The following is a 7,869-nucleotide window of genomic DNA, read 5'->3' as shown; positions in this document are numbered from 1 at the left end:
ACGTTGGCAGCGTCGATTTATTTTGTTGTGGTCTGCAAAGAATCGAGCTATCTTTCTAGTGCGATCTTTTTTCAAGTTTTTCGTGTTGTGGGTGTGTACAGTTCGCTAGAACTCCTAATTTCAATTGTACAGAGACTACAGTTCTAGCTTGGCAGAGCAGTTTCGTTTCAAGTGTATAATATTTAGGTTATGTTAGGGGCAAGTACTTTGTATTGGCCTGTAAAACCTTTTCATGTTGGAGACGTCAAGCGCTCTGTAATTGTGCGTGTGGTACTATGTGCAGAATTGTAGCAATTTGAGCGCGTTAGATTTCCTCCACAAAAAATATAAAGCACGCGAAAAAATCACGCCGACAAGGTAGATGACAGCCCACAGTCTCACACACAAATGAATGCTCGTTTTGAACGAGAAATCATATACACGCGTCTAAGATCCACCCCGACAGGGAAGAAAAACTAAAAAAATTAAATTTAAAATCTCGGGAATAACAAAGCATGCATACACACCAATGTGCAGTTAGTGCATGTAATGGTAATGTATTCTTTCTTCCGGGAGAAAAAACGTGAAGCTGGTTAGTGTAAACAACATGGACTGCAAGGTATGCTGAATGTTTCTATTACACGACTTGTGCATTCTTGCTTCTTGGTACAAGGGCCGCCTGTACCACGCGCATGCGTGTGTGGCAGCTTTTCGTTTGGAGCACCACACCACCGCGTATCTCTCGGTCTTTTATTATCTGGTTGACCTCCCTGTCTTTCCTTTGCCTTTCTCTCTCTCTCTTCTTTAGTGTATGTTACGTTCCCATGTACGATGTGGCTGATCTGCCCTATTTTCCTCTATTCAATGTCAGTAACACGCCATAAGAGATAATTTTCTCGTTATCAAGCCTCCCTAACTCTTTTTCCTAGAAACAATTATTTAGCTGTTTTTTTTCAGATAGTTTTTGTATACATACGCTTGACCTATCATTATTATTTAGCGTCGGCTCAAGGCTGTTCCTGTCCGTCTAAAATAATTTGTTCGCGATGAAAGGAACAGACCAGCGTGCGCCAAGCACGAATACAAACCAACAAAAAATTGAAATGGTGTGAACACTTCCATAAAGCGAGAATTGGACTTGCGGATACATCTTGTAATTTATTGTCCTGCACGCAAGAATTGTCCTGCACGCAAATTGAGTTTGCCAAAAAACAGCGTGAATTTCACGGTGGCAACTAAAAGAGATTCACCTGCACGTTACTGTTGAGTCACGTTGGCAAACTTGAGAAATTAAACCAAATTGGCAGCTTAGAGTGATTTCCCAAGCACACGCTAATGACGGGGAAATAACTTTAGGACCAAAAATTGTTGCCGTTTTGCAGCCCGAACTTTAGCCGGCGGTCCAAAGTGCCCATCAGTGGCGAGGTTCCTACTCATTTCGTTCGCGGAATCTTCGCAATTTCAAATGAAATAAAATTATAGCGTAATTACCCGGGATCTTAGGCGCATTCATGCAGCGATGCAAAGTACCCTCTAGATATAAACACATGTAGTGCATTCTCGGAGATGCACAGGGCCGAAATAAAGATTTGACAGAAAGCTGTGCTACTACACACGTGAATTTCTAAATTTTTCTTTGGCTGTATCTTCAAAAAGTCGATTCTATATATTTTTGATCCGTCTAGCTTCTTTTTCATTATCCAGACAGTAGTCTAAACTCGAATTTGCTGGGTTTACGCCTAATTGAACGACCAGGATGCGTTTACCAAAAGTCTTGTTATAACTACCACTCCAAGGTAATTCTCTAGCATTTAGTACATTCTTACCCTTCCGTGATATAGTGAGACACCAACAATTTTGACATGAAAGAGGTCATTAGGCTTCTTTTATTGGTGAGCGAATAATAAAGACAGGAGAAGAAGGACATGAGAGTGCGAAAAGCTTGCTACAGAGCTAATCGGAGCTAACTAAAATATGAACAGATAATTGCATTCAAAATAATGAAGAATATACGCTTCCGAAATACATAAAAGTGCGCTGTTGTCATACTTAGAAGGTATAATTCTGGCAAAGGAATGGTCTGTAACTGTTTAACTGGTCATAATATTGTAGCGGCAACGCGCGGAGGTTAGAAGGAGACAAAGAGGTGCGGGAAGCGTGCGCGTGAACTGGGCTGTTGATCATACCGGACTGGTCTTCGCCTTCGGCTGCTCCCTTCATGTGCTCTCATCTATTATCACCTGTAAATAAACCCACACCTTAGTAACAATTTGGTGGAGACGCTGGGTACATCGGCCTGGACGACCACGCAGCTCCACCGACTTCGCGACGGAGCAGACGCTTGGCTGGATTGCCACCACAGGCAGCTCACATGGAAGATCCTGGAGAAGGCACAATCGGCGGTGAGCCCCAAGACCATCGCACAGGCCAGGCTGGCTACGGGACACCGCAGTGACATCCAAGCACCTTTTCGGGGAAGCCGGATGAAGACGTGGATAACTGGTTGAAGCACTACCAAAGGGTGAGTCACCACAATCGCTGGATTAGTACGAAGCAGCTCTATAACGTGGTATTTTTTTTTTCGCCGCGACCGCACTGCTCTGGTTTGATAACCATGACAGCGTGTTGACAACCTGGGACAATTTCGTCGACGAATTCAAGAAGTGCTTTGGTGACTCCATGTCTAAAAAGAAGAAAGCTGAGCAGTCGCTTTCGGGCAGGGCTCAATTACCTGGCGAGGCATTCACAACTTACATTGAGGCTGTTTTGAAATTATGCGGAATAGTGAGTGCGACAATGTCTGATGAAGATAAAGTGGGGCATCTACTGAAAGGAATCACGGACGATGTTTACAATTTTCTGATAAAGAAAGAAGACCTCAGAACCCCTTCCGACATAAGGCAGCACTGTCAGACGTTTGATTTCACATTTCGGCCCCATCGAAAGGCGGCCGCATTTCGATGGGGGCGAAATGCGAAAACATTCGAAATTTAGGAGCTCGTTAAAGAACCCCAGGTGGTCCAAATTTCCGGAGTCTCCCACTACGGCGGGCCTCATAATCAGATCGTGGTTTTGGCACGTAAAACCCCATAATTTAATTTTTGAAACACCTAAAATGCGGAAGATTTCACCAAAACTTGGGCACTTGGACAATGTCATCAACATTGCAAATTTGACAGTCCCTTCTCATGACAACATCTCTTCGGTAATATGGCAAGTACTCAAAGAAGAGCTTGCTCTGCTTCGAGTTGCCAACCCAGCTCATGAGTGTCATCAATGCGCCTTTGATCAGCGCCCTCATGCACCACAGGAATCTTGGTCTCGCCAGAGTTATCCGGAACCGCGTGTGACCTGCACGAAGCGGTTTGAAAGCAGGAGCATGCGCTCTCTCGGAAATCAGGAACGTAGGCCATTTCCACCCCTAACATTTACTACTCGGACTCCTTCTCCCGTTTACAACCAACCAGCCAGCCCGTTCCCCCCCGGGGACAAGTCGCGACTCCCGCACTTGCTACCACTGTGGTCTGCTTGGACACATCGCTAGGTATTGCCATCGCCACCAGCAGCAAGCTCCGCGATTTAATGTCCACACCTTTCCTACGTCCGCGGTCGAGCCGTGGTCGTGCGCCGGTTCCTTTCAACGACGGCGACAGGAATGCGCGACACGAGCTAACTCCCTGATGTGCGACCGCAGTCTTAGCCCGCCACCGACGTGACAACGGCGATCCCCGTCACCGCGTCGTCACTCTCCGTCACCGCCACCACTGGAAAACTAGCTGGTGCGACCGATGGGGGCGAGGCCACAGTATACGATCACCTTCATCAAGACCCCCCTGTGCAGTGATGTTAAAGAGCGAAGTGTGTGTTTATGTAGACAATGTGAGCTGCGATGGCATTAATCGATACCGGCGTTCCAGTCTCTATAATGAGTCTGGCTTTCAAAGATCGTTTTCGGGCAAAAAGTACTGTTTGCTTGGGACCGGAACCCTTCCTTTCGCGATGTTGGTAAAGAACTGTTCCGCCCAATTGGTGTTTGTTGCGTATCGATCACCATACGTAGTCAAAAATTTAGGAATGAACTTACTGTGCTCGCACGCGCTACCCATGACGTTATCTTAGGTATTGATTTCTTATGTGAAGTGAATGTGGGGCGACTTTTGATTGTGGTAGTGGCGCCATTTCTCTTCGCAGCGCCGTACGTACTCCCGTGACCGAATTTCTGAATGATACCTCGGACGTTCTCTCGGTGTCGCAAGATGTATGTGTGCCCCCACGGACAGCAATGTACGTAACCGTACACTCTTCTCGACTCTTCTCGTCCTCGTAAGGGACCCTGTTATGGTTTAGTCGAGCCCAATTTCAACAACGCCCTTCACTCCACCTCTTCGTTTTCTTCTAACCTCCGCGTGTTGCCACTACATTTTACATCCCGTGAGCTTTTGGCCCGGTGACTATGCTTGGCTGTGGACACCAGTTCGCAAAAAAAGGACTGTACCGCAAGTTTCTCGCCACCTACTCTGGAGCATTCGTCATTCTCGCTCGTCTAAGTGAAGTACGCTACATTGTTGCGCAAGTGACTGCAAATAATCGGCGCTCGCACATAACACAAGTTGTTCATGTGGCTCGCCTCAAGCACCGACCCATTTAACTCGCTCGGCGAGCTTCGTCTGCCCCCGGGGAAAATGTAGAGGCAACACGCGCAGGTTAGAAGAAGACAAAGTGGTGGTGTGAAGCGCGCGCTTGAACTGGGTGGTTGATTGTACCGGACTTGTCTTCGCCTTCGGCTGCTCCCTTCATGTCATCACCTATCATCACCTGTAAATAAACCCACACCTTCGTAACAATATTGTTCACTGGAACTCTCATTTTAAACATAACTTATGGCTTTCCATGTTCTTGGTGCGCAAGGTGTTTTGAAAACAAGTACAACGATTTCTGTTTGCTTACCGAGATCTTTATAATTACATAATTAGGCTTATTCTCAAAGAGGCTATAGGTATGATAAAAATGAACACATTTACGATCATTGCGACTGCAAAGACTGTTATCGAGCGTAAAGATTACACAGAAACGAATACATAGCATAGGCAGTGATTAAATGACTGGATGCTAGATTCATGATACGTTTTTTGAATTGCTATCGCAGAAATCACCTAGCTCTATCGAAAGTGGAGACACCCGCACACAGACTCACGCCACATAAACTTTTCAGTAATCCTGGAGAGTCTCGACAAAATAGTACTGTGTGCAGGAAGTTTGAACAAGAAAACCAGCCAAAAAAAAAACGCAATTGGGCGACAACTTCATGCAAGTGCTAATGCTCGGAATACACCCAAGTTCTACCGCTGCCCCTATTTTGGTTTAGTTTTGACGTTTCTCCCAAGCCTTGCAAGTACACTAGGCGGAAAGCACAGCTCGCCAACATACATCCTCTTTGAGAATGCTTGCTCGAGGACAGTTCACTGTGACGCATTCCCGGAAAGTTTCATGAACGGAAAGAAACAAAAATTCTGCGAACAATATACTGCAGGGATCTACGCCCTCTATCTCAAGTGCAAAAATTCAGGCCATTCGCAGTTTGAGTGTGCTAGTGTACATGCATTGCTGCTCGTTGCTTGCAGGGGCAGTTTCATTTAAAATCTTGTGCGCTTTTTTCTGTGCAAGGTCAAGTGCTGTGTCGGCCTACGTAAGCACATTTGAGGACGCCTGTTATATTTATTCTTTTTCTACGCATGCTGGCCGAAGTTTATGCCGGAACTTCACTTTGGTTCACTTCCCTGAACTTTATTCGTAGCTCTGCTACATTTCTTTTTCTTTGTTTGTGCATTGCTTTTTTGTAGTGTATTCAGAGGTGAAAGGCGCGTGGACGACGCCACACATAAGAGAGATAAACACACAAGGCACCTACTTGGTGCCTACAAGGCGCCTTGTGGGTGTATCTCTCTTATGTGTGTCTTCGTCTACGCGTCTTTCACCCCTGAATATGCAAAACCAACACAACCAGTTTTCCATCCCAGCTTTGTAGTGTGCCTGTTGTTTTGGCTTCATTATATCGCGCTACTCTGTTTTTTTACTGCGCATATTTTATTTGATTTCTTGGAAGAGGGTTTTTGTATCGACTCCTCAGCGGTATTCCTTATGTTTCTTTTAAAAATGCTGCACCGGAACCTACCACACCTTTAGCTCGGCTATTTTATTTATCTTGCACCATTCTCCTATTGCCACTTTCAGCAAACACACGCAGGCACTTAGAAGAATTCTCGCAGCACGTCACTCGTTCTGCCATGTTTTTTTCCCTACAACTTACACCAAGAAAAGTCAGGCACGTTTTTTTTTTATTTCTTCTTGTGATTTTATTTTTGTTATTTTTTACTGCTCCCATTTGTCAAACATATTTCAGCACTCAAAGGGAATGCAAAATGCAGAATCTAAACAAAAAGCACCGGAAAATAAAAAAGGTACAATATAAATATCAGACATGCCAAAGGAAAATGTGAGGAAAGTAAAACGTCGCCTAGCAAAGTAGACGGAGAAGGGTATTCATTCTCAAAGTGTTCTCTCGTACACTTTGACCTCAGCCTCGCTGTTCCCGCCTGGTTATTGCTTGCACCTTATTGCTTGTCGTCAGCATCCTTAGTTATTTGGGTTGGTAGTTCACTACGCTTCGGTTGCGTGAGAGTATTCCTTGATTTGCCAGACTAATGTCGCATGTAATTGTTTATAGTAAATGACGTGGAAATGTGACCAAAGCCTTGGTTACTGTTTTTCACTGAGAGTACTTTCGTTGCGGTTTTCTTCCGTTCTTCTTAACTTTTATGGTCTTGATAACTAGTCTTTCATAACCTTGTTAAACCTTTATTTATTTTTTTATGGTAAGCGTGAAATAATTTCCGCTTATGAATGAAGTACGGATGGACAACGACTACTACATAAAAATTAAATTCGCTCAATAAACAAGCTAAAATATTTTTTTCTACAGTGAAACAACCTACTTGACACAGTTACTAGAAGTTTGCGGGTTTCGGCACGCAAAAATAACTTGCCGCGGGGGACAAACAGAAGCCATGTTTACATGGAGCCGTAGCCTGAAGTCGCCTTGACGATAAGAGCACAAATATTTGGACAGAGTCACTTGTCTGCCGCCTCACGCCTTCGTGGACGCCACTTCGAGGAACTGGAAAACGCTTTATGGAGAGCAGCCGCAGTTTCCTCAGAACCGGAAGAGTGGCTGAATAGAATTCTGCCAAAGACTAACTTAAGAAAACATTCATCGTCAAGGGGCACTGAAGGACGAAAAATAAGAAAAGGACGAACCTTTGTATAGGTGTTTACATCACACTGTAAAGCTCGCGTGGGATTTTGCATGGCTTTTGAGGCAGCCGCTTGGCTCCCGCAAGCCGCCGAATAGTATTACTGAAAACTTTCATGGACGCAGTCGAATTATTGTGTCAGTCGCACCTAACAGTTTGCTTGGTATTTGCGTGGAGTTGATTAGAGGTTGACAAATATCAAATTTCTCCAATTAACCAAAGTACCCCTGTTGACACTGCTGGCCTCCAAGTTTTCGCTGAGTGCCGGGGGCGTTCTTTTCGATATCACGCGAGAGTCTCAAGACTGACCCAGTATTCGGGGACTTGGAGCGGCTGTGTTCCTTTTAGTTCATTTAAGGGAAGCAAAAACGTTTCTGGCAAAAAGTACATAAAATTTGTTATCATTTTTTTTCTTTCTTTACATCGCAGAAGCGGCTTTTTCAGGCCTTCTGCAGTCTTCCGGTGTCAGAATGGAACGCAAGATGCGTCGTTGATCGACATGGTGGCTCCCACCCTGCTCGCTACTGGCCGAACGGGTAGCTATTTCTAACACATTTACCCGCTTTTACGGAAATGGAAT

Source organism: Dermacentor silvarum, chromosome 4, assembly GCF_013339745.2.
Source record: "Dermacentor silvarum isolate Dsil-2018 chromosome 4, BIME_Dsil_1.4, whole genome shotgun sequence".
Classification (NCBI taxonomy): Eukaryota; Metazoa; Arthropoda; class Arachnida; order Ixodida; family Ixodidae; genus Dermacentor; species Dermacentor silvarum.
Note: the sequence above shows the minus strand (reverse complement) of the source record.